Raw genomic sequence first — 21,792 nt, 5'->3', positions numbered from 1 at the left:
GTACGGTACTGGCTTACATTCCCACCAGCAGGGGGTGAGGATTCTGATTTCTCCACATCCTTGAGCAGGTCAGTGTGAGATGCCCATCGGATGTCCAGCTGGTGATGTCGAGCCAGTGTGGACTTCAGGGAGAGGCTGGGCTGGAGAATCTAAGGCCGTCATCCCTTGTAGGGATGGTGGGTAAGGTTCTGACACTGTGAGATGGTACAAGGACTGGGCGTGGCCCCAACAGCCACAGGTTGGCAAAATGAGGAGGAATCAGGCAAGGAAAATGAGAGGGGCGTCTCAGGAGAGGAAGGCGCAGGCCCGGGAGACCATGGGGGCAAGGGAGGGAAGCCCTCCTGGGAGGCGAGAGGGAGCAAGTCATCAAATGCTGCTGATGGGGAAGACAAGGGTAAGACCTGACCACTGCCCTGGGCGCCACGGAAGCTTATGATGATCCTGACAATGGCGGTCTCATGTCCGCGGTGAGCAAAAGCCTGACTAGACTGGGGTCAGGGGAGGGTGGGGGAGGACCTGGAGACTGGGAGTGGAGACAACTGAGAGACTTTTTTTGTAAAAAACAGCTTTAGTTTTATATTTACTTGAGTATATATATATATATATATATATATATATATATATATATATATCTCTGAATCACTATATACCTGAAATATATACCTTTGCTATATACCTGAAAACAATCACAACATTGTATAGCAACTATACTTCGATAAAAAAGTGTCTTTTTATTGCTATATGGGGATTTCCAGGTGGCACTAGTGGTCAAGAACCTGCTGCCAAAGCAGGAGACATAAGAGACACAGGTTTTATCCCTGGGTCAGGAAGATCCCCTGGAGGAAGGCAGGGCAACCCAGTCCAGTATTCTTGCTTGGAGAATCCCATGGACAGAGGAACCTGCTGGGCTACAATCCATAGGGTTACAAAGAGTCAGACACGACTGAAGCAACTTAGCACACAAGTGCGCACGCACACACACACGCACACACATATACATTTTTAGATTCTTTCCCATAATAGGTTATTGCAAGATATTGAATACAGTTCCCTGTGCTATACAGTAAAACCTTGTTGTCTTTGCATAATAATTTTTGTGTGCTAATCCCAGACTCCTAATTTACACCTTCCCCACCTCCTTTCCCCTCTGATAAACATAAGTTTGCTTGCTGTATCTGTGAGTCTATTTCTGGCTCCTAAACAAGTTAATTTGTGTCATACTTTAGATTCCACATATAAGTGACATTACATGATGTTTGTCTTTCTCTGTCTGACTTCCTTCACGTAGTATGATAATCTCTAAGTCCATCCACGTTGCTGTAGAAACACAGCTTTATTGAGATTCAGCTCCCACTTACAGTGCTCAGTTCAGGGGCTTTTGATACATTCACAAAATTGTGCAACCATCACCATAATCTAATTTTAAAACATTTTCAGCATGCTCCCCAAAGAAACTTGTAGCTGTCAGTCCCCCGTCCACTCTTCCCCAGGCAACCAGTCTCTAAGCACATGTCTAGTCTGGACATTTTGCAAAAATGGAGCCATGTAATATGTAGGCTTTCATGACTGCTTCTTTCACCTAGCATAATGTTTTCAAGGTCCATCCATGTTGTAACATATGCCAGTACTTTATTCCTTTTTATGGTTGAATCATTATTCCACTGTGTACATTTACCACACTTTGTTTATCCATGGATGTACATGGATTGCTTCCCCCTTTTGGTTTTTACGAATGATGTGGCTGTGGGCTTTTGTACATAGACATTTGCTTTCATTTCCCTTGGGAGGCAGTTTGGAAGGGAGTTGGAAGGGAGATGAAACCAGAAGCCTATCCATAAAGCTCCACTCACCTCTTTCCTCACATTCCAGTGATATTTTGAAACTACCCAATTCTCCAAACTCTATTTACTCATCTTGGCTCCCTCTGAGTGCCCAGGACAGAGCCCTTCCTGGGGAGTGTGGGGGTGGGATGGTCCTCTCTGAGCCCTTCGCATCCCATGCCGAGATCTCTATGTGCTTCATACCTCCTGGTGCCCCAGCTCCAGGGCCTTTGGGGAGTGAGGAGGCTGAGCCTCCCTCCCGGGATAGGCATCCCGGAAGACTGCCACATCCTTTCTCCCACTCTGGCTGGCACCAGGCCACATCCCATGCCAATGTGTGGGGCTTTAGCCATGGGAGCCCTGAGTTCTGGCAAGGGCTGCACTCTGCCAGTCTGTGAGGTCACCGTGCACCCGCCCATCACCTTTCCCTGGCTCCCAGGTCCTCCTCCTGGCTAGCTGTCTCCCTTGCAGGATCATGGCCCTCATGGACCCTCAGACAGAGGCACACAGATGATTGCCCTCGCTGAGGGGAATTCCACAGGAGGAGGAACAGGAAAGCGTGATTAGGCAGCCTGCTTTACTCTGCTGACCACCAGCCAGGTCGGGAGTTGGGGGAAGGCTACGGCCACATTTCCTTTTCTTTTTGCTTTTGGCTGCACTGAGAGGCATGTGGAATCTTTGTTCCCCGGCCAGGGATCAAACCCATGCCCCCTGCTGCAGAAGTGCAGAGTTTTAACCATGGGACCCCTGGGAAGTCCCCGGCTGTGGCTGCCTTGATCCTGAAACAACCGGGAGCTGTCCCCCCCCAACCTTGGCCCCCAGTTGCCCCTACTGCAGGCCCCATATCAGTCTAGTGGCCCCTGGGGCTGGCTGGCGGTGGTAACAGTGCTTTGACATCCGCCTCTCAAAAGTATAGGGGCTGGATGCATGGCTTGGCAGTGGCAAATGGAAGAGAGTATGTGTGGAGTTCGGGGAGGGGTGTGTGGCTCAGAGAAGTACATCTGGGCACCACTAACATTTGCTTCTGCGGTAGGTCCTTGCAGAAACCTCCCATCAAGCTTTTCCCCCAAAGCCAAAAATGTTCCTAGTGTCCATTCCCTAACTATAGGTCATTGGACAGTCTTCAGAGACTGAGCAAGGCTGCTTGCTCCCATTGTTTTAAACAAAGCTATAAACCGTCATTCAGCCCACTTCTGGCCAAGGCGTCACCACCCGCGGTGGGCATGCCTCTCAAGGCCAAAGTCAAAAATCAACTGTGTACTTGGCATGAGTGAAGCCTGTGGTCTTCACTCTTGCTGCCTGCCGCATCTCCCCAGCCTGGAGGGAAGCATGGGTTAAGGATAAGCCTGGAGAAGGAGAAGCCTTGAAGGGGGTTGGAAGTCATTCTTCTTATTTCCAAACAGGGAAACTGAGGTTGAGCAGTAGGAAGCCTTCCTGCAGAGTAAGATTGAAAGCCTGGCCCAGTTGCTAGATTATGTACAGCAGCTCCCATATCCTCATCTGCTTGTCTAAGGCACATAATTCCTCATGCTAGTTTGACAACTGAAGAAACCAAGGCTCAGAGGCTTGGGTAATTTCTGAGTCACACGGCACATGAGGATTATCATGGATTCTATCAATACCTCTGGCCACTGACGTCCTTCCCCTCCCCCCTAGCCCAGGGCCATCATCCCAGCGCTTCAAGAATGAGGTTGCACCCTTGAGGCTCCAGGAACGACAGACAGTCTGGAACCACAGAGCCCCAGAAGTGGACACAGTGCAGACATTCAGAGCGTGGACTTGAAGACAGGCAGCCCTGAGTTTACTGCCAGCTGTAGGACTTGGGCAAGTTATTTACCTCCCTAAGCAGTAAAGTGGGCCTAATTTTAGTGCTTGCATTACAGGGTGCCATGAAGATGAGTGAGATCATGTCAGGAAGGGCTCAGTCGCAGGCATGGGTTTGTGCTCTCCACATTGGAGCCTGTATTGTTGTTATCAGGCTTCCCCAGTGGCTCGATGGTAAAAAATCCTCCTGCAATGCAGGAGATGTGGGTTCAATCCCTGGGACAGGAAGATCTCCTGGAGGAGGCTGTGGCAACCCACTCCAGTATTGTTGTCTGGGAAAACCCATGGACAGAGGAGCCTGGCAGGCTACAGTCCATGGGGTGGCAAAGAGTCGGACACAGCTGAGCAAGCACATTGTTATTGTCAGCCCGAGACCTGAGGCTCCGGCATCGCCTCGCTCCTGTTAATCCATCCTGTCCCTTCTCCTGGGTGACATTTCAGTTACAGGGAGCCTTAGCCATGGGAGATGTGCCAAACATCAAGGGCTTAACGCTGACCTCCCCTTTAAGAGGGCGCATTACCTGATCTCGTGAGAGGTACCAGGCCCAGGCCCCATGGCTGCCTCCCCCTCCCAGCCAGGGAGTCAGGATGATCACCAACTGCCCCTCTGTCCTGCTCGTCTTCTTGGTGGCGGCTAACTCTCTGGGGGTGATAGGGGGGCAAAAGACTGTTGAAGGAGAAGCTGGGGTTCCCAGGCTCATGTGCATTGGTTACCTGTCCTCTGACTCAGAGTCACAGACGAACCAGCCTTGGGTCCCCAGGAAGACCAGGAAACAGGGTGAGAGCTTAAGACTCACAGCTCCCTATACCGACGGGGCCCAAGAGCCCAGGCTTCCCGCCTCCGGAGCCGAGCAGTGAGTGCCTGGACCCGAGTAATGACAGCCCCTGAAGCCTCCTCTGTGCGGGTGAAGGAGGCAGAAAAAGAGGCTGGTCTGGAAGGAAGGATGGGCTTCTCTCCCCACCCTTTCAACAGCCCTGCTCCAGTGGCAACACGTAGAAAGGAATTATTATTACTATTATTCCAATCGAGATATAATTATAGCAGCTCCCGAAGCAAAGCCCCCACATCTTTGCGCTGCTGGGGAAATTAGGCTGTAATTACATCCTGGAGTCCTCCTGCCCCATCACCTCCTTCCTCTCTGATCTCCCCCTCCAGCCCCGCCCCCACAGACATGTCTGGGACTTCTCTGCCTCTGGGCCAGAGAGATCACTTTGTCTCCCTGCCTACTCCCCACTGCCTCTGGAGTTCAGTTCAGTCACTCAGTCATGTCCGATTCCTTGTGACCCCATGGACTGCACCACACAGGCCTCCCTGTCCATCACCAACTCCCAGAGTTTACTCAAACTCATGTCCATTGAGTCAGTGAGGCCATCCAACCATCTCATCCTCTGTCGTCCCCTTCTCCTCCCACCTTCAGTCTTTCCCAGCATCAGGGTCTTTTCCAAGGAGTCAGTTTTTCGCATCAGGTGGCCAAAGTATTGGAGCTTCAGCTTCAGGATCAGTCCTTCCAATGAATACTCAGGACTGATTTCCTTTAGGACTGACTGGTTGGATCTCCTTGAAGTCCAAGGGACTCTCAAGAGTCTCCAACACCACAGTTCAAAAGCATCAGTTCTTCGGTGCTAAGCTTTCTTTATAATCCAACTCTCATATCCATACATGACTACTGGAAAAACCATAGCTTTGACTAGGCAGACCTTTGTTGGCAAAGTAATGTCTCTGCTTTTTAATATGCTGACTAGGTTGGTCATAACTTTCCTTCCAAGGAGCAAGCATCATGGCTGCAGTTATCATCTACAGTTATTTTGGAGCCCCCCAAAATAAAGTCTATCACTGTTTCCATTGCTGCCTCTGGAAGACCCTACTTTTAGCTCCAGTTTCCCTGGTAGCTCAGACAGTAAAGAATCTGCCTGCAATGCAGGAGACCCATGTTCAATCCCTGGGTCAGGAAGATCCCCTGGAGAAGGGAATGGCAACCCACTCCAGTGTCGTTGCCTGGAGAATTCCATGGACAGACCATGAGGTTGCAAAGAGTAGGACACAACTGAGCAACTAACAGTTGCACTCCACTGAGTTCAAACTCAGTGGGCAAATGGGGGTGGAGCCTCCAGAGCTGAGGTCACTGGTCGGAAGGACCTTAGTCTGGATCCTCAGGCTGGGGATGGCCTAGGCAGAGGCCCAGCAGCCATAGGATCTGAGTCAAGGGTGCAGAGGGTGGAGGAGGTCCGGGGACCTGGGCGTGCAGCGCATCTTGGAGTTGGTTCTCTGACTGGACTTCTCTTCTGGAGACTCCCTCTGACCACAGTCCTCCAGCGGGGTGGAGGCACTGAGAGAGCCCTGATGGTGCAGGAAGGGGGAGCCCTTCCAGGGCTGAGAGTGGGCTCTAGTCTAACTAACTCTTGGAAATGAATTGTCCGAGGAGACACACATGCTAAGAAAGCAAGAGACTTTATCGGGAAGGTGCGCCTGGACGGAGAGCAGGAGGGTAAGTGAGCCCAGGAGAACTGTTCTGTCACATGGCCCAAAGGCTGGGGTTTTATGGGGACAGGATGAGTTTGCAGGTTCTGGCCTGCAGTCTCCGGCCAATTGTCTAGCTTGGCCCATAGTCTGCCTTGGGTTCACTCCTGGTCTCAGGCATATCACTCAGCCAAGATGGATTCTAGCGAGGAGGAATCAGGGAGTTTGGTCGTCTCCTTCCTCTTTTGGCACCTCCTGAACTCCCTCGGGTTTGTGTTTGGCAACAACACTGGGTTCTTTATTGGAACTTCCCTTGTGAGACAGCTCAGGCAAGCGGGCCTGGCCAAGGTGAGCGGTTCGGTCAACAGTTCCCAACACTGTGACCTGCCTTGGCTGGGAAGTCTGGCTCAGGTTCTTCAAGGAGTGGTGCGGTGGGGAGGGAAGGTGGTCTGGTTACCGATTGGCTTCTTGGCCATTTTGTTGTGGATGTAGTCAGTGAGGCACCAGGGCTGCCGAGATAAGATAACGCCTCCCCACCCAGTGGCCCCACTAGTCGAGATACCAGTTGCCTTCTTCTCTTTCTGGAGGAGATGACTCATGAGAGAGGCAGGCTAGGGAGGGCCCCTGCAGTTTTTTCTGTATGAACACATCCCAGGAAGCAGTCCAGGAAGGGCCTGTGAGCCTGGGAAGAAGGACGGGCACTGGCAGCCCGGAGAGCCATGTGACTCCTCTGGGATTCTGAGATGTGGAGATGGGGCTGCCCGCGCCCCGCCTTGCAGGTGCTCCACCGTTGCTCCAAATTCTATTATGGCCAAATCAATCACAGTGTGGGTCCTCAGCTTCCTTTCTGCTCCCATGGAGTGTGCTTCTGTTCAAACACATCACTCAGGGGATTTAGACCTTCTGCAGGGAAGAGAACACCTATGAAAGGACCCTTGAATGATGGCCTGAGTGGCTCAGAAAGAAAGTTGTGTCAGTTTTAAGCACACCACCTTCTCTGTTTCACTGTTCAGAGTCTGCAAAGAATGGGGTAAGGAAACAAAGTTCTGATGGGGTAGCCCGCCAGAGACATCACATGTCTACAGTCAGAGACTTGTTCTCTTCCCTCAGAAAGTGGAAAGTGAAACTTAGTCACGTCTGACTCTTTGTGACCCCATGGACTGTAGTCTGCCGGGTTCCTTTGTCCATGGGATACTCCAGGCAAGAATACCAGAGTGGGTTGCTGTTTCCTTCTCCAGGGGATCTTCCGCACCCAGGGATCGAACCCAGGTCTCCTGCATTGCTAACAGATTCCTTACCATCTGAGCCACCAGGGAAGCCCTCTGTCTATTGTTCTGGCTTTTCCCCATTCCTCTTCTTAACACAAGTTCTTCCAATGTTCTGGGTGTCTCCAGGGGCCAAGGTTATGGGGCAGAGAGGGGGGATGGCCAACCTCTACTTGACCTTCAGATGTGAGGTGGGACCACAGGACTAGAGCAGTGAATCTGCCTGGGGTGGAGTGAAGCATCAGAGAAAGCTTCCGAGACATGACATCAGGACTGGGCCTCAAAGGAGGAGAGATTCTCCGAGTGGATGAGCTCAAGAGGGCCTCTGGGCCCAGGCAGGGTAGCCAGGAAAAATGCAGAACTTTTGATAGAACATTTGAACTTCGGATAGAAAAATCATTTTTAGTACATGTCGCAAATAGTGCTTGTGACAAGTATATACTAAAGCGAAGTTTGTTATTTATGTGGAATTTAAATTTAACCGGGACATCCTGAATTTTGACTTGCTAAAAGAAGCAACTGCAGTTCAGGAAGCAGCGGGAGCAAAGACAGAAGGAGTGCTCACAGGAAGGAGTGATGACCAGCCTGGTCGGGAGCCGCAGGGCTCCAGGCCTCAGCAGCCATGATGGATTTGACCCACAGGTCCTGACTTAGCTCAGGAGCACAGACCCCCTGCAGCAAGTGCCAACACTCGGCTGTTGCTCTTAGCTGCTGCGCCAGCTCTTTCTTCCCAGGACCACCTCATCACCAGCTGGAGAAACACGGTGCCAAATTGCTTTTTCTACTTTCCCAAGCGTCTGCACCCAGGCCCTTCCCTTGGGTCAGTAGCAGTCAAGCTACTGACCACCAGTCCTGCACCTGGCCTTGTGCTTGGCCCTGGGGATGCATGCACTTACAGAACAGACAAAGCCCTTGGATAAATGAAATTTACAACGCACACCTGTGTAAAACCTCTTTTGCCAGTATAAGGGGTGAGTGGGAGCAGGCAGTAAAAAATGTATATGTAAAAACATACAAACACCATTTCTCCTTTTATTTAAAGAAATAGCTATTTCAGAGAAAGGAAACTTCTGAGCCAGAGGCCTCCCCTGGAAATCTTAACTCCTGCATCTCCAGGGTGGAGCTGGAACAACTGAGCGCTCAGAGCTCCCCCTGGCATTTTTCACGCGCCCTGGGAGCAGGACACTGTTGGAAGGTACAGGCGGAAGGTGACTGTCCCAGACCCCAGACGCTAGGCTGATGTGGGACAGAGAGTGCATCTGACAGACGGAAGTACCACTCTCTCCCCAGTCCCCAGCCACCTTAATAGACACTTAATTAGAAACACAAATTGGTAACAATAAGACCATTATTTCTCTCAAGGTTAATGATGGCCTCCAAGTGTCAGGCGTGTACTGTACATGCTCTGAGCACCTCTCATGCCATTTAGCATCTGTGCTGAAACAGTCCTGTTTTATAGTAGATGCTATTATTGGCCCCTCTTGGCAGCTGAAGAAATGACAGCTCAGAGAGAGTGGGAAACGTGCCCAGGGTTCGACAGCTGGCAAGAGGCAGAGCCAGGTCTGAAGTCGGGGCTTCAAGATTGCAGACCCCCCCCAATGTAATTACAACACTAAAGACCTGGAAGGGTGGTCTGCGCACTGAGGTCTGGAACTGCCCACGAGTAAACACAAATGTGTGTGCATTTCCACAAGTGAGTTTGCATCCACACCAGGGAACTGGTCTCAGGCAGCCTGTTCACTGGTTAAAGGCTTTGATTAAGCTGACTCTTTGTGACCCCATGGACTATCCAGTCCATGGAATACATTCAGTATTCTCCAGGCCAGAATACTGGAGTGGGTAGCTGTTCCCTTCTCCAGAAGATCTTCCCAACCCAGGTCTCCTGCATTGCAGGTGGACTCTTTACCAGCTGAGCCTCAAGGGAAGACCTTGATTAAGCCAGGAGACTTTAAGTAAATTATTTATAAGTTGGAGATGCAAACTTTCCCTCATTGTTCTTTGCTCCCTGGAGAATCACTGTCTGGTTTGCAATCTCTAGGGCAGTAGTTCTTAGAATGCAGTGCCCATACCAGCCGCATCAGCATCCCAGCATCTGGGAGCTTGTTTTGTGTGTGTGTGTGTGTGTGTGTGTGTGTGTGTGCACGCGTGAGTACGCTCAGTCATGTCTGACTTTTTGCAACCCCATGGGCTGTAGCCCACCAGACTCCCCTGTCCATGGGGTTTCCCAGCCAAGAATATTGGAATGGGTTGCCATTTCCTTCTCTAGGGGATTTTCCCAACCCAAGGATTGAACCTGGGTCTCCCAGACTGCAGGCAGATTGTTTACACTGAGCCACCTGGGAAGCCTGGAAGAATGCATATTTTTCTGAGACTTCCCGGGGGTCCAGTGGTTAAGATTCGGCCTTCTAATGCAGGGGGCATGGGTTCAATCCCTGGTTGGGGCATTAAGATCCCACAGTCTGCTTGGTGTGGCCAAAACATAAAAAAGAAAGAAAGAAAAGAAATGCACATTTTCTGGCCCCACCCATGACGGCCACTGAATCAGAAGCTCTGGTACTCAGCCACTTGCTGCGCTCCGGCATTTCTGATGTTCCCTCAAATCTGAGAGCCACGATTCTAAAAGAACTTATGCTTTCCAGCTGCTGCTATTTCTAGGCCTCTTGCTCTACTGATGGCCAGGAGACAGCCATAAGGGGCTCGGGGCTGGGACTAGGGCTCTCTGGGCCTAGTGTGTGGCATGTGATAGATACACAATTCATGAATTTTGAATAATGAATATCTGGCACCCAGGGTTCTCATCTCTGTCACCACGTCAGGAGGGGACTGTCACCAGGACGACACTTTGGCTGCCACTGCAATGCCAGGTTCCTCAGGGGCTCAGGCAAGCCTGAGGCACCCTCAAGAATGGAGGGCAAATTTTTACTTCTGCTCAGGATGAACACAGACCTTGAGAGGGCTGACCATGCTTCTGACCTTTGGAATTTTGAGCAGGAGGTATCAAAAGGGTTAAAAATTACCACAGGGACAACTGGGATATCTAGTGGTGTGCTGATAACCCAGCTCTCTGAGTAAGAGGCCCTGGCCTGCAGAATTTGTGATTGCCTTGATGTAAATACGTTGGATCATAGAAAAAGCAAGAGAGTTCCAGAAAAACATCTACTTTTGTTTCATTGACTATGCCAAAGACTTTGACTGTGTGGATCACAATAAACTGTGTAAAATTCTTTAAGAGATGGGAATACCAGACCACCTAACTTGCCACCTGAGAAATTTGTGTGCAGGTCAAGAAACAATAATTAGAACCAGACATGGAACAACAGACTGGTTCCAAATCGGGAAAGGAGTACGTCAAGGCTGTATATTGTCACCCATCTTATTTAACTTATATGCAGAGTACATCATGCAAAATTCCAGGCTGGATGAAGCACAAGCTGGAATCAAGATTGCCAGGAGAAATATCAATAACCTCAGATACTCAGATGACACCACCCTTATGGCAGAAAGAGAAGAGGAACTAAAGAGCCTCTTGACCTCTTGATGAAAGTGAAAGAGGAAAGTGAATAAGTTGGCTTAAAACTCAACATTCAGAAAACTAAGATCATAGCATCTGGTCCCATCACTTCATGGCAAATAGATGGGAAAACAATGGAAACAGGGAGAGGTTTTATTTTTGGGGGCTCCAAAATCACTGCAGATGGTGACTGCAGCCATAAAATTGAAAGATGCTTGCTCCTTGGAAGGAAAGTTATGACCAACTTAGATAGCATATTGAAAAGCAAAGACATTACTTTGCCAACAAAGGTCCGTCTAGTCAAAGCTATGGTTTTTCCCGTAGTCAGGTATAAATGTGAGAGTTGGACTATAAAGAAAGCTGAATGCCGAAGAATTGATGCTTTTGGATTGTAGTGTTGGAGAAGACTCTTGAGAGTCCCTTGGACTGCAAGGAGATCCAACCAGTTAATCCTAAAGGAAATCAGTCCTGAATATTCATTGGAAGGACTGATGCTGAAGCTGAAGCTTCAATACTCTGGCCCCCTGATGAAAAGAACTGATTCATTTGAAAAGACTGATGCTGGGAAAGATTGAAGGCAGGAAAAGGGGTCGACAGAGGTTGACAAGATGGCTGGATGTCATCATCAACTCAGTGAACATCAGTTTGAGCAAGCTCTGGGAGTTGGTGATGGACAGGGAAGCCTGGTGTGGTGCATTCCATGGGGTCGCAAGGAGTCGGACATGACTGAGCTACTAAACGGAACTGATGTCTTTAAATAATCATAGCAGCGCTTGTCTAGTGTATTGTTCTCAGGACAGGTACTGTTAGACCTATTTTACACGTATTAATGATTGAATGCTCACAGCTCTCTGGGAGAGGTTCTATTTTCATTCCCATTTTATAGATGAGAAAACTGAGGCACAGAGAACTTAAGTAATTTGCCCAAGCTAGTAAAAGGCAGAGATGGGATTCAAATGCAGACAGGGTGGCTCCAGAGTCCATGCTTTTAAACCATGTGGGGAAAGTCACTTAGCATGGGGCAACTGTTTTGGGGGGGATGAACAAAGGAAAATACATATATCAGCAAGCTGGGACCTATTTGCTTTTATTGCCTTTTTGGTAAGCAAGGCAGGGTAAGGGTAATGTCTCCACAAGCCTGCCCCTGCCCTCTCAGGTAGACTGGGCTGGAATGGCTCAGCACCCTGCCCACCATTAGAAATATGGCAGGCAAGAGTTGCTGAAGGTCTGAGGTCCAAACAGCATTTACACTTGCCTATGAAGACCCGTGCTGCCATGAAGCTGTCTACTGATGCAGGCTCTTCTTCCCACCCATTCATCCTGTACAGCACTTGGTGGGCCTTTTCAAACTGTAAGGTTTAAATCTTTTTTTCAGATTTGGGAAACTTTCTTATTTATTTGATGATTTCTCTCCCTTTATTTTCTCTCTTGGGTGTTGGGCTTCTTAGATTGAGTCTCTTTCTTCGGGGCTCACATTTTGGAAGATTGGTTCACCTTTTTCTTCTAGGCCCTATTCAATATTTTATGTTAGGAATCGTGGTTTTAATTTCCAAGAACTTTTCTTCTTTAATCATTCCTTTCCCACATCACTTGGTTGGGGTTTAGAGAGGCAGTCCACACTGGATTGCTCTGAAGTCACAAGTCAGAATTATCTTAGAGTTCCCTGAATTTGTTACCCTTTCCTGGGGAGCCAGGGGTTCTGCCTTCTTATCTTGATTTTTGCACATTCTGGTTTTTCTGTTCTTTGAAGCTTGCTCACATTAAGGATCCATCTGCCCCAGCTATGCTCATCGAGTCCCTACCCCGTGTCTCCACGTGAGGCACGGGGCCTGGGCTGGGAATGTGAGGATAAGAAGTCTCTGTCTTCATGAGTTTCCACTTCATGGCAGACTCTCATGATATTAATGCACCAGATTCACTAAGCATTTGCCACCCTGTGTTTTGCATACTCCACAGTGTATTTCACATTTTGGTTTCTTGTATGTCGGCTCAACTAGATTGAGCAAGAGCTCGTGTTTTCTATGTTTATTCCAAGGTTCCAAGGAGACCCCTGATTGTTGATACACACACACACACACACACACACACACGCTGGTGCTGTAGAGGTGTGCTTCTGGAAGGATAGGAAAGACCATAACCAAGTGGCATTCCTTTGGAAGGATTTGCAGAGACATGGGGAATCAGGGTAACCCCAAGCCCACTGCCACCTGTTCCCACGCACCCATGACTCACTTTCTAAACAAACACTAAGGCCGCCATTGCCACTTCTTTCTCTAGTGGATGCAACAGTCATTTCTGTTCTGCAATGTCTCAGCATCTAACCTTCTGCCTCATAAAACCTGAAAACCCACAGTTCTATAAATAGACATTAAAGGACGGGGGGGGGGGGGGGTCAGGGGAGGGGGGGGCAGGAATGCACTGACCAGAGGGTCTCTACTGCTCTCCCAGAGTTGGAAGTCTCCTTCTATAAGACAATGGACCACGAAACCAGAACCTCAATTCATTCATTTATTTGTGGACGTCTTCATTCATTCAGCCAGTAATTCTTTATTAAGGAAATATTATATATTAGACTTAGTACCGGGCTCTAGAAACTTCAAAATATAATATGGTGCCCTCCTTACAGATTTCAGGAGTTCACAGTCTAGGAGACTAAGCCATGTGACTTTTCCTGGGGTGAGCAGCCTGTCCTGACCACATCGAATGAATGAATGAGTGAATGAACAAACAAATGAGTAGGAATATCTGGCTCGGTGAGGATATGTCCAGCTTCTTCACCCAGGGAGGACGCTGGGCCAACCAAGGATCAGGGAATGTCCATGAGAGTCTGAGACCCTGGACAAAACTCCACTGCCTCCAGCCTCCTAGCAGCATCCACCCTGGGGGAGGGCCTGGCTCATGGCCCAGGCGCCTGGCCGGGGAGGGTTGGGCCAGTTAAAATCTGGATCAAAGAGACAAAGAGGAACGCAGAGTCTCATTAACAGAGGAACCAGACAGCCAGGCCAGGGCAGGGTGGGGGAGGCTTTAGGGTGCTGGGAGTTGCTACTAACAAGTGTCAGGGTTAAAGGAAGAAAAAACAAGTGTTAGCATTAGGGTCAGGGCCCTCTGGGTCACCGGTTTCAAAGCGGGGTCGGAAGTCAGCAGAGAGGAGGAATCCCAGGCTTCCTCAGGGCATTCAGCCCAGGTGTGGTCCCAGAGCCAGACTGAGCAGTGGAGTCTCCGGTCAGTGAGGAGTGATGTTGGAATTCCCCGTTTTCCTGGTTTCCCTCATCGGTCAGACAGCCCTCACCGGCCAGACAGCCCTCATCGGCCGGACAGCCCTCATCGGCCCTGGTCTGTCAGATGTAGGATCCTCCCATGTCTTCCTGGGGAATGGGGATGCCCTTGCTCAGAGAAGTCTTTTTTCTGGGTGGTGGGCTCAGGCTGTGGACCCTGAGTTTGGTGAGGCAGTCATGGTGCAATCTGGAGCTCAGACCAGGAATTCAGAAGAGGGACCTTCTTCGTCCAGGATGCAGGAGAAAGCTGCAGGAAACCATGGAATGCAGGGGGCTCTGGGAGACGGGGGTGGGGCGGGGGGGGGTGGAATCTGGGGGCCGAGTGAGCCCAGGCCCAGCAGACGCCTCCCCTCCCAACTCCCCAGGGCGGCTCTTGGCAAGAACGCGGGCGGGCAGGACAATGGGAGGACGGAAGAATGTGCTGGCCCGGTTGCACGGGAGTCTGAGGCTGGGACTCCAGCCCTGCGAGCATCCAGGAACCATTTCAGAAGCAGGGTTTCTGTATGTGGGGCCAAGGTTGCTGGGCCTGGGCGGTGTGGCCCAGGCCACAAGGCATGCCGGGAGGAAGGCCTGGTCCTGGGGTGGATGAGCCGCCCGGGCTAGGAAGCTGTGGGTGGAGGCGGGGACCCGGAGGCCCAGCGGTAACAAAGGTTACAAAGCTCTGTTTATGGGAGGCTCTTGGGAGGACCCAGGAGGGTGAGTGGATAGGTTTCCTGGGCCTCCTTTTTGAAAAGCGCGGAGGGGCTTGTTTTCCAAACACTGGGAAGACCTGGGTCTCTGGCTAATCAGGCTGGAGAGTTCCACCTGGCTCGTGGTTATGGGGTGTGAGCAGCATGGTCCGCAGTGGAGACTCGGGGATATAGCTCCCCAGAAACCCTGACCCTCTGTCCTTGTGATGAATTGTCTTCAAGAAAAGAGCACTGAGTTGGGGAGTTCCTCCCGCTTTGCCAGTTTCCCCTGAGAAGGCTGCCTTTCCCCCTTCCCTAACTCCATCTCTTCCTGCCCAGCAACCCCAACCCTGCAGACTGAGGACTGCAGGGGTGTCCATCCCAACCTGAGCCCCAGGGGAGCCCCAGGGGGTGGCAGGGGAGGCCAAGGGGAAGAAAGGGTGGCTGGAATAAATTTCTGGTGGGGGCCCAGGCTGGCCTGCCCTGCCAGACTGGGGAGGCCCTCAGGGGAATTTCTCTGCCTCCCAAGTCTCCAGCTGTCTCCCAGGGCAGGAGAGGGCAGGGTCTGCTTCCTCCACACACTTGGAAACCACCAGGGACAAGGTCCTGCCTCAGCTCTTGACACCCGCCCCCTGCTCAGTCTGTGAGTGCATGTGTGCGTGTGTATGTCTGTGATGTACAAGTGAATGCGAGCATGTGAACGTGTATGTCAGTGTGTGATGTATGTGCAGGTGAATGAGGCTGTGAGCCTGTGTGTACTCTTTATGAGTAGTGGGGGTGAGTGTGTAAGGAGGCCCCCCCAGCCTGTCGGTTTTGAATTGGTCCTCATGCCATCCCGGAGCAATGAGGGTTGATGAGACAGAGAGGCCGTTTCCAGAAGATCTAGTTTTGGGCTTCAGGAGCTGTTTCTCAGTTACCTAGAGAGAGAATCCTTTCTGGTTAAAAGGACACACAGCTCCCAGCCTTTGTCTGCCCCCCTCTGGCTCATCCCATGAGTGTGCGTGTTCCCGTGGCACACAGCACACTTTGGGGATCACTGCACATTGAGGGACTCTGGGGGGCTCCATGGAGCCGACCCCAGGGACACACCCCTCACTGGGCGTAGGCGGTTTCTGCCTCTCTGGATGAAGGTGCTCTCATCCTGTGAGGATTCTGGACGTGGCTTTGGAGCCTTTGGCAGGAGTGTGGCAGATGCCAAGTAGCCCCTTGAGAGCTGCTTCCACAGCCCTAGTCCCTGGGGCCTCTGCTCCTCTCAGCTCCATGTAAGGGGGGCTGAGGACAGCTGCCCACAGAGCCCTGTGTCGGAACTGTCTGGGGGTTTTGTAAAAGCCCAGATTTCTAGGCCCTAGTTTCCCAGGTGGCGCCAGTGGTAAAGAACCTGTCTACCAATGCAGGAGACATAAGAGACACAGGTTCAGTCCCTGGGTTGGCAAGATCCCCTGGAGAAGGCAATGGCTACCCATTCCAGTATTCGTGCCTGGAGAATCCCATGGACAGAGGAGCCTGGCGGGCTACAGTCTGTGAGGTCGCAAAGAGTCAGCACAACGGAAGTGACTTAGCAGGCCTGCACACCTCGTATGTATGGAGTCAGAGCTCACAGGGTGGGGCCTGGGATCCGCTTTCTTACCGGGAACTCCAGACGCTTTTGCTATTGAGCCAGCTTGCGGGCACTGGGCCAGGAGACCAGGGGCTGACCAGGTCGGAAAAGCGTGGTGAGCTTGGGCAGTGACCTTCCCCAGCCCTCACAGTCCCCCAAGCCGGGTGCCCCAGGGTGCCCTTCCTTCGCCTCTAAGTCAAGTCAGAAATCCTCAGGGGGCCTTGGGAAAGGTGAGCAAGCTGCGACCTTCAGTCTGTTCCCGTTGGATGTGCCAAGGCAGCTGCTCTCAACAAAGTGGCCCAGGCTGGAGCTGAGAAGGCCGAGACAGTGCTCAGGCCACAGCTCTGCACTCACTGAGGAGCGATGGCTGGCCTGGGTGCCTTGACTTTGCCCCAGGCGGGTTGGCCCGTGAGGAAGCCAGTCACCCGGCCCGGCTGCCAAGAACGGCCCTGACAAGATGGCAGCCAGCCAGCCCCCAGTGTTGTTTGGCTCCGGGGGACGGCTCTCTCCCACAGGAAGCCTTTCATCTCCACGGTGGTAATCGCGAGTTCAGAGGGACTAGCCTCCCACTCCAGGGAGCTCAGTGGGATTGTGCAACCCGGGCCTTTGCGAGGAGAACCCCTTTTATCTGCCAACTGTCTTGTTGTCTGTGAAGCCTGGGCAGACTACATGTACCCCCGTGTACATGCCATTTGCTTGTGGTTCTGGGAATTGGAATCGGTGGACAAAACAGGATTGGTGTTGCGGGGGGAGGGGGAGCATGGCTTAGGCTGGGGGTGGGTAGCTGAAGGGCCCATAGTCATCTGGTGGGTGGTGCTTTCCAGAAAGTTTCCCTGCTCTCCACAGCCAGCTTCAGACACTGCCACACTCCACAGGGGGAGACTCTCAAGAATGGGGATTCCCTTAGATGGGGTGGGAACTATGCTTTTTTAATCCTCCGTTCAGGGCTTAAAATGGAGAAGGGAACGGCTACACACTCCAGTATTCTTGCCTGGAGGATCCCACGCACAGAGGAGCCTGGCGGGCTACAGTCCGTGGGGTCACAAAGAGTTGGACACATCTGAGCAGCACACACACACACACAGGGTCAGTAGGTCTCAACAGGGGGCTCTTCATAAGCACCAGCTCCCTGTCTCTTCCTCAAAGAGCAGAGCCTGGGGAGACGCTCCATCTGACTGACACTGAGGCGAGGGCAGGCCAGGTTAAGGGGACTCTGATCCCCACTCCCAGAGAAGCCGGCATGGAGGGTAAATGACACTGCAGGGAACACTCACTCACTCACTCATTCCTTCAACACAACGCTTCATATGCGTTCCAGCCTCTGGGGAACAGTAGTGGACCAGAGGCAGAGTCTCTGTTCTCTCAGAGTGTACATCCCTATGGGAGAGAAGGGAGGTAGGAAGTAACGATGCTGATGCATAATGTCATGTGAGTTAAAGAAACGGGCAGAGTGAAGACGGGAAAGAGAAGGGCTATTTCTGACAGGGTGGTTGGCTCAAGAAGGGCTGTCGTATTACACCTTTTCCCTGATGTTAAAAGCATTCTGTACTCTGTCATGGTTCCCACCACTTAAAGTTCTTAGGAAGCAGAGGTTAAAGTACCCATTGAGACCCCTTCTTTGATCCCTCACTACCCCTTTCACACACAACTTTCCCGAGAATCAAATAGTCCTCTAAATTTACCAACCATAAGCCACAGAACTGGTACGATGTGATAAAAATTGGCAGGTTGATGCTGTATCTGTTACCTTTAAGGCCACTTCATTTAAACCTGGGGCTGATGGCAAGTTCCACTCATATCACCACGGGATTTAGGCCACCCAAAAGAGTGGCTTACAGTTGGTAAATTTGGACATAGAACATTTGATTCTCAGGAAACCTTTTAAAGTTTGCTCTCCTGAATGGACACTTTTTGGGCTTCCCTGGTAGCTCAGCTGGTAAAGAATCTGCCTGCAATGCAGGAGACCCCAATTCAATTCCTGGATTGGGAAGATTCCCTGGAGACATGATAGGCTACTCACTCCAGTATTCTTGGACTTCCCTGGTGGCTCAGATGGTAAAGAATCCGCCTGCAATGGGGGAGACCTGGGTTTGATCCCTGGGTTGGGAAGATCCCTTGAAGGAGGGTATAGCAACCCACTCCAGTATTCTTGCCTGGAGAATCCCCATGGACAGAGGAGCCCGGCAGGTTACAGTCCATGTTCATGGGGTCGCAAAGAGTCTGACATGACTGAGCAACTAAGTACACATGGACATTGGGATCTGCCCTGCCTGGTCCCTGGCTTTCAGGAGGATGGAGGGCAACATGTGATTTGTGATACGAGAAGGTCTGTCCAGAGGCCAGTCAGCCGGTGCTGATACTGGATGCCGCCAGAGTAATGGGCTTTCAGTCAGGGCACAGTGAGTGCTTTCCTGGAGAGGCAGGAGGTGTGGTGGATTTAGAGGCAGAGTTGGAGCTGGCGCCCTTGCTGCCCTGTTGTCTGGGGGGGCCCCAGACCCAGGACCAAATCATGACACCACCTACTGGGTTGCCTCTGTTCCTCTGAGCCTCATCTGTAGACTAGATCCTTATCTTAGAAAACTATAGGCCCCTGGCTTACGTGAGTCACTTGATAAGTGATACTGGCTGTGGCTTCTTTGGCAAATAGCTTGATATCTCTCAGCTTTGATTCTCCATCTATGAGAGCAAGATATCACTACCCTGGCCTCATAGGGTTATTGTGAGGATGGGAAGATACCTGTAAAATTACTTGTCACGGGGACTGGGGTTCAACAACGTGTGTCTAGTCTACAATGGGAGCTCGTCCCAGAGTGAGCCGGCAGGTGGGCAGGTGTGCAGAGGGTCATAAACACTGCCCACACAGCGCTCCGTGCCCCAGGGGACGGGGATTCTTCCCTGGTCACCAACATAGCCAATGAAGGGAAAGTATGGGAGGGGGAGTGGGAAGATGGACTTTGTGGATGTTTTTGCTGATTGAAATTTTGCTTTCAGGCATTTCCCAGGTGGCTCAGTGGTAAAGAACCCACCTGCCAATGCAGAGGACACAGGTTCAACCCCTGGTCCGGGAAGACATCGCAGATACCCACAGAGCAAATAAGTTCGTGGGCCACCACTACTGAGCCTGCGCTCTAGAGCCCAGGAACTGAAATTATTGAGCCCACGTGGTCTAGAGCCCCGTGCTCCCCAACAAGAGAAGTCATCGCAACGAGAAGCCCGCACACACCAAGAAAGAGGAGCCCCCCACTCGCCGCAACTAAAGAGAAACCCAAGTAGGAAGGAAGACCCAGTGCAGTCAAAAATAAGTAGTAAATAAATAAAAATTATTAAAAAAATTTTTTCTGGTTTCAGAAATTGGAACTGACAATGTCTACAAGGCACCAGCTGAACGGATCATGTGCTGGGAGGAGGGCCGGGCGGGGAGCACCAGAGGCTGGTGAAAAGCGCAGTGTCACATCTCACAGCTCCCCTTCCCCTGCTGAGTGATGGTGCTGCTCCCCCACGCTCATCATTAGCCCTTTCCATCTGCTGACTCATTCTCACACCGCTCCAGCCCCGGAAAGCTGAGCGTGTGGAAGGAGGCCTATTAATAGCCTTTTCCTGGGAAACTCATCCCGGCTATTTCTAAGACCGTGTGAAGGCAAGCCCTGAAGCCCTGCCCCTCATCCTCACCCCCTACCTCACCAGCCTGCTCCTCGGAGTTGACCTGTGATAGTTGTAGGCACGGGTGGAGAGTGGGTGCCCAGCAGGCTCTGGAAGGTCTGTTCTGTCCCGTCTATATTTGTCAAGATTTCAAAATGGTGGCCTGTCCGTTTTGGCCAGAGAGCCAGGCGTGGGAGCAGTCCTCTGCAGGGGCTGACAGAGGGCTCCTCGAGGCACCTCACACATGGAGCAGGTGAGCAAGAGGATGCAGGACAAACCCCGGTGAGGCAGGGAGCCACGGGGGCAGAAAGCCGCAGTGCCAGCAAACAGGACTGGGTTTGCCTGCGGAGGGGCTCTGTGGGCCCCACTTGGCACACAGGCTGCAGAGCCCAGAGGGCACCCAGCCAGTGCGTGCCACGCAGGCAGTGGTGCCCGAGGTGGCCTCCCGACTGAAGGAAAGTTACCTGGCTCAAAATAGCCTGGAGTTAAAACTCCCCTCAGAATCCTCCCCACCATTCTACGCAAAACAAAGAAGTCTCTCACCTGAAGAAAATGGACATTAAGGTTGATTACGCTCAGCTCCCAGCCGGTGCAGCCTCTGGCCGATCTCCAGAATTCCTTGCCCCAGCTGTTTAGGAGAAAACTACTCCAAACCACCTTGGAGAAGAACAGGCCCCCTTAAGACAGCAGAGTTCCATATATATGCCTATATATACACTTACTCTTTCCTTGGGTTAGTGCAGCAGCTCACTAACCTGACTGCTGCCCCTTCTCGCCTCATTAAAGGTGATCTCTTCCTGTAAAGTGCCGGTCTCTTTCTTTTTCTGAACCGTGCCTTCTCTAACTCCCTTACCCTACATTGACCACAGCCAGATGGCGCAGCCTGCTTTGGGGACATCATCCGCTACAGTGAAGGGTGTCTCTGGGTGGAACAGAATCTGCGGCAGGGCAGGGCAGACGGAGCCCCTGGGCAAGCCTGAGGAGCTCAGAGGAGGTCCAGCTTCTTGGACATGGTATTGGGATGTGGCCAGCGCACTCTCTGAGGGGGCCTTTTAGAGGGGCGGCTGAATAAGAGGCAGTCCAGAGCACTGTGTGTTGGGTTTTTTTTTTTTTTGGCTCAACTTCACTGCACGTGAGCTGTGTGCACTTGGTCAACACATGATCCTCTCTGGGCCTCAGTTTCTTCAACTCTGAAAAAGATCGTGTTGGACAAGATGAACTCCAAGGGCTCTTGTGGGCCTGACTGTCCTAGCTCATGCTCTGTGCCTGCTCAGAAAACGCAGCTCTGAGAAGACAGAAGCGGAGCCCAGTGGGTCAGGAGATGGACTGGCAGACTAACGGGGGCGGAGGGGAGGAGAGGGGATTCTCTTTCCCCCAGGAGCCATCCCCATCCCTTGTCATTAGAAAGCCGTGCCCACGGCTCCTCTCACTCACTGGCAGGTGCATTCCTGCCCAGCGAAAACAGGCCGGCGTGTGGCCTTTATGGGCCGGAGGCAGCCTTCAGGCACTGTCGGCTGAACCCTGGCTTCCCCGTCCACCTCCCTCTGGCCCCCAGCTCTTCCCCTTTCGTCCAAAGCTTTTTTGTACAAGTCAGGACTCAGAAGCCTCCGGGGACAGAATGAGAGTGATGAGCAGGGGTCTGGGTAATGAAGGAGGCACTTGGTCTACTGGGGTGGGGGTGATGGGGAGACAGGCAGAGGGAGGCGAACCTTAGACCTGGAAGTGACCTTGGTGC

At 51.7% G+C, this 21,792-nt stretch overlaps 1 long non-coding RNA gene across 1 annotated transcript; it reads left to right on the top strand.

The window, feature by feature from the left end:
* The first annotated feature begins 11,990 nt into the window (after nt 1–11,990).
* Nucleotides 11,991–19,630, top strand: LOC123333624. Its single transcript, XR_006551028.2, has 2 exons — nt 11,991–12,229; nt 19,410–19,630. It is a non-coding gene; the product is annotated as an uncharacterized LOC123333624 (long non-coding RNA).
* Nucleotides 19,631–21,792: the final 2,162 nt, after the last annotated feature.

This window comes from Bubalus bubalis, chromosome 5, assembly GCF_019923935.1.
Source record: "Bubalus bubalis isolate 160015118507 breed Murrah chromosome 5, NDDB_SH_1, whole genome shotgun sequence".
Taxonomy (NCBI): Eukaryota; Metazoa; Chordata; class Mammalia; order Artiodactyla; family Bovidae; genus Bubalus; species Bubalus bubalis.
This window is presented reverse-complemented; position numbering and strand designations above follow the sequence as displayed.